Raw genomic sequence first — 8,450 nt, forward strand, 5'->3', positions numbered from 1 at the left:
CAACCCAATTTGTGACACCCCCAAGACACCACTAGTTTCAATAGAAATCTCATTTCAATGCCCGTCCTTTGGGATCCGACCTTTACTTGCCTCTTTACTAATTGTAGAGTTGTTTGTGAAGCTATAAATTGTGTTTTGATTCGGACGTGACCCAACGACCACACCTTTAATTGTGAACATGAAACGGACCGACCAAAAATGGCGCCGTTGCCGGGGACGGTGTTTGTTTGATTTAGATTTCCTTTTTATTGTTATTAGTTGTGTCTTTCTTCGCCTTGGGGAAGTAAAACTCCTCAAGGTTTGTTCTAATTGTTTTCGAGTTGGTTGATATTTTGCATGTCTAGAAGGTCACAAGGTGATTTGTTACCTTTTGACCGTGAAATCGAAAGAACCTTGACGAACAATAGGAGACTTGTTAGGAGGAATTTAAGAGGTATTAGTGAAGTTGTTCAACCAACTATTGAGTTCGTCAACCCTTTCGCAATAGAAGGAGAGGAGAACCCATTACACAATACCCCACAAAATCAACCTACAATGCCTAAATTCTCGTCACACTCCGTACCCACCGAGGAGAACCTACCAAATGGTACTCCTACACCACAACATCTAACCGGAAATTTTATTGCCAAATCCGCCTTCATCCAATTAGTTGAAAGGAGCCAATTTGGGGGGGTGCCTAGTGAAGACCCTCATTCTCATATGGAAATCTTTTGCGACTATTGTGATGCAATCTCTCAAACGGGTGTGACTCAAGACCAAATTAGATGGGTCTTATTTCCTTTTTCTCTAATCGGCACCGCGAAGCAATGGTTGAAGGGCCTTGACAAGGCCACCCTCGGAATAGATTCTTGGAAGAAGTTGGCTCTAGCTTTCTACAAAAAATTCTACCCACCGGAGAAGACTAACATGCTAAGAGCTCAAATTACGGGTTTTAAGCAAAGGGATGAAGAATCTTTGTATGAAGCTTGGGAGCGGTTCAAGGGAATTTGTCGCTCATGTCCTCACCATGGACTTAGCGAATGGTTTTTGGTACAACAATTTTGGAATGGTCTATATGAGGATTCAAGGAACATTCTCAACATGGGATCAAATGGAATGTTCACCGAAGTTGATGACAATCAAACATGGAACAAGATTGAGGAAATGGCGGTCCATAACTCATAATATAGTAGACCTCGCAAGGCCACTAGAGGAGGAAATCATGAAGTGGACTCCGTTACTCAATTGGGTGCTCAACTTAGTGCTCATATCGACACAATCAATTTGAAGTTTGAAAAAGCTATGGCTAGACTTGAAGAAGTCTCAAAATCACCAAAGCATCATGTTAATGCCATGACGGCATCCTCATCAATCCCAAGTGGGATATGTGAGCATTGTGGAACTTTGGGACATGACCAAGGTGAATGTAGGGGAACAAATGAACAAGTGAATGCTTTCCAAGCATACAAGAGTGGTACCCCTTATTCCAACTATTACAATGAAAACACCAAATTCCATCCAAATCTCTCATACAAAAGCCAAAATGTTCAAAACCCTCAAACAACATACACTCCACAACCCATGAGAAACCAAAATCAAAGACCCTTCTACAATCAAAACCAAGGTTACCAAAATCAAAATCCATACAATCACCAAAATGACCAAGGTTTTGATGTCCAAAAAGCGGTCCTCCAAATGCAAAAGAATCAACAAGAATTTTTCACTCAAATGCAAAAGGATAGCCAAGCAAAGGAAACCACCATCAACAACATCCTAGCTCACACCAAGATGTTGGAAACACAATTGACTCAACTAGCATCTTCAAGCTCACAAAGACAAAAGGGGCAATTACCACCTCAAAGTAATCCCCCTAGACATGAAACGGTTAGTGCCATTCACTTGAGAAGTGGTACAAGGTATGAAGCACCAAGGAAGCAAGTTGAGGATGAAGTTGTGGAAGCTAGTGAAAAGGAAGAAATTGTGCAAAGCTCCAAAGATGAAGAATCATCAAACGAAGAAAGTTCAAAGAAAAATGAAGACAAGGTCAAGGAGAAGGAGCCCATTGTGATTAGACTTCCTTTTCCAAGTCGTCAAGCCAAGCCCAAATTTGATGATCAACTTGGAAAGTTCATGTAAATTGTGAAGAATTTGGAAGTCTCAATTTCTTTCACGGAATTAATCAATCACGTGCCGGCCTATGCGAAGTACATGAAAGATATCCTCACAAAGAAGAAGTCGATCCGGAAGCTTGAGACTATCGCCTTCACTAAGGTAAGTAGCGCAATACTTCAAGGGAGTTCACCTCCAAAGCTAAAGGATCCGGGAAGCTTCTCAATACCGTGTACCATTGGCGACACAACGATCAACAAAGCCTTATGTGATCTAGGGGCTAGTGTGAGTGTCATGCCGTACTCGGTGAGTAAAAGATTGGGGATGGGAGAGCTTAAATGCACCAACATCACACTCCAAATGGCCGATAGATCGACAAAGACATCATTAGGGATATGGGAAGATGTCCCCGTACGAATTGGGAAGTTTTTCATCCCGGTGGACTTTGTCATTGTTGATATGGAGGAAGATTCCAACATTCCAATCATTCTAGGAAGACCTTTCCTACACACCGCGGGTGCGGTGATTGATGTGAAACATGGTGAGCTCACTCTAGAAGTGGGAGATGAAAGCATAACCTTTAATCTTGACAAGACTATGAGAGCTCCTCATTTGCATGAACCATGTTTTATGATTGATCATTATAGCCGAAAGGATGAAAGGAAGAAATCGGAACTCCAATGGAAGGAAAAAATTGAAGATGCTCCATTCAAAGAGCAAGTGAATTGTGATAAGGAGAGCTTGCAAAGCTCGTTAAAATCAACCAAAGAAGAAGAGGATGGCCTCATTGGCCAAGAGAAGAATTTGGGAGAGTTGTCTCCATCAAATCAAGAGATTTTCAATGATCAACTTAATGAAGTTTTTGGTCTTTGGGACGACGAATTTGAAGGGATTTTTAATCCCTACATTGGTAATGCCATCGATCAAGACCGACAACAAGGGCCAAGGTCTATTGAAGACCTCTACCATAATAATGAACAAGCTTTCGATTACTTTTTCAAGGTGTTGAGCAACATCAACAACACCTTGGACATGCCCCCTTGACATCTCATCAAGAATGAGAGTTTGGTGAAGTCCTCCCTAAACCACCATTTGTAAATATTTCTAACTCCCTAACTCGCATTTCAATTCTTGTATTGCATTTTTGTCATCTTTGGATTTTTATTTGCTTTGATCAAGATATTTGTCATGTTTGAGAGAAGTGAGGGAGGGACTAACAATCTCAAATTGATGTGTAGTGCTTTCGCTTAGTGTGGGGATGGCAATTGCCTAGGCTATCCATGCCTTAGTAGTGCCCCCACAATGAAGAAAACAAGATTTGAAGAAGAATAGGAGGTTGATAAGGGACATGCACTGTACACGGATGGAACTGAATCCGGGTACAAGGGGAAGAATCCGAACGGATTGGGGAGAAGACGCCCGTCTTCATGCAATCCGAGCGTACTGGGATGAAAACGCACGTCCCTATAAGCTGAAATTTTGAAAGATTTTTGACTGTAAGAGAATCCGGGTGTCCTGAACTGAAATACGCCCGTCTCTGATAATCCGTCCGTCTTGGACAGAAGACGCCCGTCTTCTTTGCTGAGGAAAACAAGGAAAATTTCTTGGACTCAAATCCATCCGTCTTCAGGCAAATCCGCCCGTCTCGTATCAAGCAAATCCGAGCGTCTTCTTCTGAATCCGCCCGTCTTTAGGCGAGTTTTATCAAACCCAGAAAGTGCAGAATCCGCCCGTATTGGGCAGAATCCGCACGGATTGCCCCTACAGTTCGAATTTTTCGGTCTTTATAAAATCCCTCCCACCTTCATTCATTCATTCATTCATTCATAACACTACTTCAAAACATCAAAACCCTCATCCTCTCCATCATAAAAACAAAATCCCTCAACAACATTCACCAAAATCAAATCAAATCATCCTTCTAACAACAAATCAATCACTCCTTTTTCAATAAAAATCAAAACCAAGAGCAAAATCTTCAACCTTTGAGTCGATTTTTGAATTCCTAAAGGCAAAGCCTTTCACCTTTAAATCGATTTGGGTGCACTACAAATTGAAGATTTTTCATTCTTTTCTTGGTTAGTTCATCAATGGCAAGACTAAGGGAGCAACAAAGGCAACAAAGGCACCAAAGACACTTTCGCAAAGGCAAAAGGCTCTTCAAGCAAAGAAAGTATTGGCTATGGTGATAGCAACACCAAACTTGGAAGTGCAACAACAACAACAACAACCTTCTATGGGAGGAACAACATCTTCTACTCCGGAAATCGATCAACTTTTGCAATATCCGGAGGTAACTTTTATTTCCAAAACCCATAGAGATACTTTTGCCAAGTTTGCTAGGAAATCAATTCAATCCACCAAATTTATTTGTGAGGACACCTTGGGAAAGTTGGGTGTCCTTGAGCAAACTAGAGCCTTTTTCAAAGCCATGGGGTTAGAGAAATTGTTTGAATCAAAAGAATTGACATACCCCTCCATTACCTTGGAGTTTTTGAGTTCTTTGAAAGTCACCAAAGTTGAGAGTAGGGAGAATCTCGAGTTTTGTCTAGCTAATGTTAGTAGACGCATTTCCTTTAGGGAATTGAGTGAAATTTTGGGTCTTAGTGATGAACCGAGTTATTTTAAGAACTATGGAAAGTATGACCCCGACCCTCTTTGGGAGGCAATTTCCGGGAGGAAATTTGAGGACTTTCATGCGAGTCGTGCTCTTTTAGTCCACCATCCGGGCATAAGAGTATGGCACAAGGTCATAGGCAACACCATTATTGCAAGGAAAGATACCAACCATTTCACCAAACTTGATTTTATTCTTCTTGAATCGGCTTTGAACATTGGAAGAGTGCACACCAAGCCTTTTAACTCTTTGAGGCTTTTGGTAGATAGATGGCTCAACATTGATTGTGGAAAGAAGGGCACTACCGTTATTGTCAATGGCGGCCTAGTCACTATCCTAGCTAAGTACTTTGATCCTAACTTCAATAAGGATAACAAGTATAAAGCAAAGGAGGGTGGTCATCTTGTTGATTTGCATACTATGATACACAAGTACAAGTGGGTTGCTCATAATCCTCTTGATATCAAGTATGGATGGCTCACTAGTGAAGCTAGATCGTTCACCTTGCCTTTAAAGATTTGTCGTCTAAGCGTCCACCGGACCAATTATCTACTTCCCCTTTCTAAAGAGGCCGAGCATATTATTCAACAACAAAAGGGTGAACTTGAAATGCCCTCCTCTTCCATTGTCATACCACCCTACCCCTTTGAGTATCAAGAGTTCAAGCCGGAAGGAGTTGAAGCTAGAAATGATTATTTGACTCTCCTCATGCAAGCAATGCACAAGCAAGCCTTTGAGGACCGGAAAAATGCTTACTTGGCTCAATATCCACCCCTCCTACACTTAGCTAGGCAAGGACTACTTGACCCATCATGTCCTTTGCCTAGTTGGGCGGATAGAGAAGTCCTATTTCCGGGTACACCTAGGGTCATTTCGGGTGACAATGAGGTTGTTGGTAATGAAGAAGTTGATGATAACATTGATGAGGAAGCAAGTGAAGAAGGAGAAAAGGATGATGAGCAAGATGAAGAGGCAAATGAAGAGGGAAGTGGCATTGAGACCACTTCTAATGAGGAAAGTGATAATGGTGATGATATGATGGAAGATTAGCAAGCCTTGGAGGCTCCTACTCTCTCATGGTTTGTCTATTTCTCTCTTTGTTTTAATTATAATTTTGATCATTGTTGGAGTAGTCCTAGCACCATAGAGGACTCACACCTCGGTACCATTGAGGTGTTCTCATTTTATTGTTCCCATTTTCAAAATCCAAAATGACAAATTAGTTTCATGCATTGCATAGTGTGTGCATGAACTACACCCATCCTTGGACATTAGCAATAGTGTCTAACTCGGTTTGGGGAAGTTAATGCATACACAACGGGAGGTAATCTAAATTATCCTCTCCGTCATAACAAAAACCATGCATCATGTAGTGTAGCTTAGTATAGATTGCATTTAGTATAGAAATCATGCATCATCTTTGCATAATTTCCATCACTTTGGCCATTGAGGACAATGCCCATATTAGTGTGGGGATGGGAATTCTAACATTTAACTCTTATTCAAAAAATCCAAAAAAATTGAAAAATTTCGAAAATCATAAAAATTTGAAAATTGAAAAACCCAAAAACATGTTTATTTCCCTTTGTAGTCTTGTGTATATATTGTTTTGTATATATTGTGTTTGTTCTATCCTTGTTCACATTGATTGACTACGCCACATCCGAGACATGAGGATAATGAAGACCGCATGGTATGATCTTTCCAATCTCCTTTTTCCTCTTTATGTTAATGACTATGTGGCTTTATTTTGATTGATGCGGTATAACAATGTGAATTTAGGACTTGCATTTAGTTTATATGTCATATTAGTTGATAGAATCACTTGCATTAGGATGTTTATATTAGTTGCATCATGACATGTAGTTGCATGTTAGAAATGTTTTGAAAAATGCCTAATTAGGAACTTTGACAAGAGCAACTAAGCCATTACAAATACTTGTTCAACTTAAGACTTTGCCTACTAGAATGGTTGTAAAACACCCTAGATAGTGTCATACTAGTGTCTTTTGACCCATGACCCAAGGCCTAGTCAAGGATTTGCATGTGAGTCACCTATCCAACCCCGTGATGCGATGTGGACTTGGTTAACTTGTCTAGGTGACCTTGATTCACCTTGTGGTAAGGCAACCCAAAAATATTTTCTATCAATAAGCTTGAAGTGCTCATTTCAAAGAATTTTTTCATGTGGAAGTAATTTAATGCCAAGAAAACCTCAAGTGTTATGAATTGTTGAATGTTGAGAGATTTAAGTTGTTTTGATGGAGGCGTACCACTTCGATGTGCTTTGGTGCGGGATCCATTGAATTGGGCCCCCAGACGGTTGTGAATTCGGCCGCCCAGAGACAGAGTGACTATCACCCCGAAAAGCTATTGTCTAGAGGTTAACCGGTTGCCTAATAAGCGATTGGCGAAAGCAAAGGACACTAGCCCGGAAGGGACAAACCCCATCTTAAATTTTTGAAATGTGAAAGTGAAATGAGGAAAATTTTGAATACTAGTCATATCCACCCGTTGTGAATAAATATTTGAGCATTTCATTCCCAAAAAGCCTTTTGTCAAGCCACTTGGTCAAGCTTGGCACGATCCATGACCTTTACCTTTGTATAGAATTCGAGACTTGTCATGTCATATGCTACTAGCATCATAGGGATCATCATTCCACCACCATCCGATCGCTCTTGACGAAATAATTTGGAAATTGAGGACGAAAGTAGTCTAGTTTAACACCATTTGGAGGTGATTTAGTGCCATCCTCTTAGCCTTAGTAATTTGTTGAACTAGTATTTGTGAAGGATTACATGCTCTTAAATTTGTTCCTCTTTAGTGCCTCCGCCACTTGATGAGGAAGTGACTATTCCTTTTGTAGATGCATCCATTATGTGATTTTGTGTGCTTAATGTTTGGATGTGTCGCCATTTTGGCAAGACCCACCTTGCCTTGCAAGAAGGCATCCTACCTCATGGTTGTCTTGTTATGAGTTGAAGGGGCGGAGTGAGACCCGCTAATTGTCTCATATCGGCTATGTTATTAGGTTAGTTTAAATAATGGTCCTAGTCTTTGTCACCTCTTTACTCGGGACGAGCAAAGGTTCGGTTTGGGGATATTTGATGTGACCATAATTAGAGCACATTTAGTCCCCGAATTAGCCTTTTTCCCATGCTTTTTAGTGCATATTTGGGTCATTTCTTATCTTTAGTTCTTTGTTTTGCATATTCTTTGAGATTTTGATCCCTTGGTAGGAAAGGAGTAAGAATCTTGCATTTTCATGGCAAAACAAGACTAAATTGATCGAATTCAATGACCAAGCATCAAGGAGAGACAAGATTAGAAGGCCTTTGTACATATGATAGTAGATGAGCAATGTTAAGAAAGGATCCTTGAGTCCCCAAGTAAATACCCAAGGAATTTATGAAGAAAAGGGAAGAAAAGAAGAAGAAGCCTTGCTGAGGCACAATCCGTGCGGATTGTCCCCAATTCGGCCGTCCTCCAGCTGCAGAATCCGTGCGGCTTTCCACCAAGACGCTCGGATCCCACCTCCACAATCCGCTCGGATTCTCTTGAATCCGCTCGGATTCCATCGCCAGAATCCGCCCGTCCCGACCTTAATCCGCCCGGATTCCTCTACAGCGCGATTTGCTCTTCTCCAAGCTACGAAGAAAGAAGCCCTTCCTTCGGAAAATACCGGCTCCTCCCTGCTCAATCTAAAAAGTGTAATTACTAGTTTAGCCCTTAGTTAACCCTA

At 41.0% G+C, this 8,450-nt stretch overlaps 1 non-coding gene across 1 annotated transcript; it reads right to left on the bottom strand.

Annotated features, from left to right (window-relative positions):
- Positions 1–906: 906 nt before the first annotated feature.
- LOC141636888 (small nucleolar RNA R71) lies at positions 907–1,013 on the bottom strand. The gene has a single exon (XR_012541458.1). It is a non-coding gene; the product is annotated as a small nucleolar RNA R71 (small nucleolar RNA).
- Between the last annotated feature and the right edge of the window lie 7,437 nt (positions 1,014–8,450).

This window comes from Silene latifolia, chromosome Y (assembly GCF_048544455.1).
Source record: "Silene latifolia isolate original U9 population chromosome Y, ASM4854445v1, whole genome shotgun sequence".
NCBI lineage: Eukaryota > Viridiplantae > Streptophyta > Magnoliopsida > Caryophyllales > Caryophyllaceae > Silene > Silene latifolia.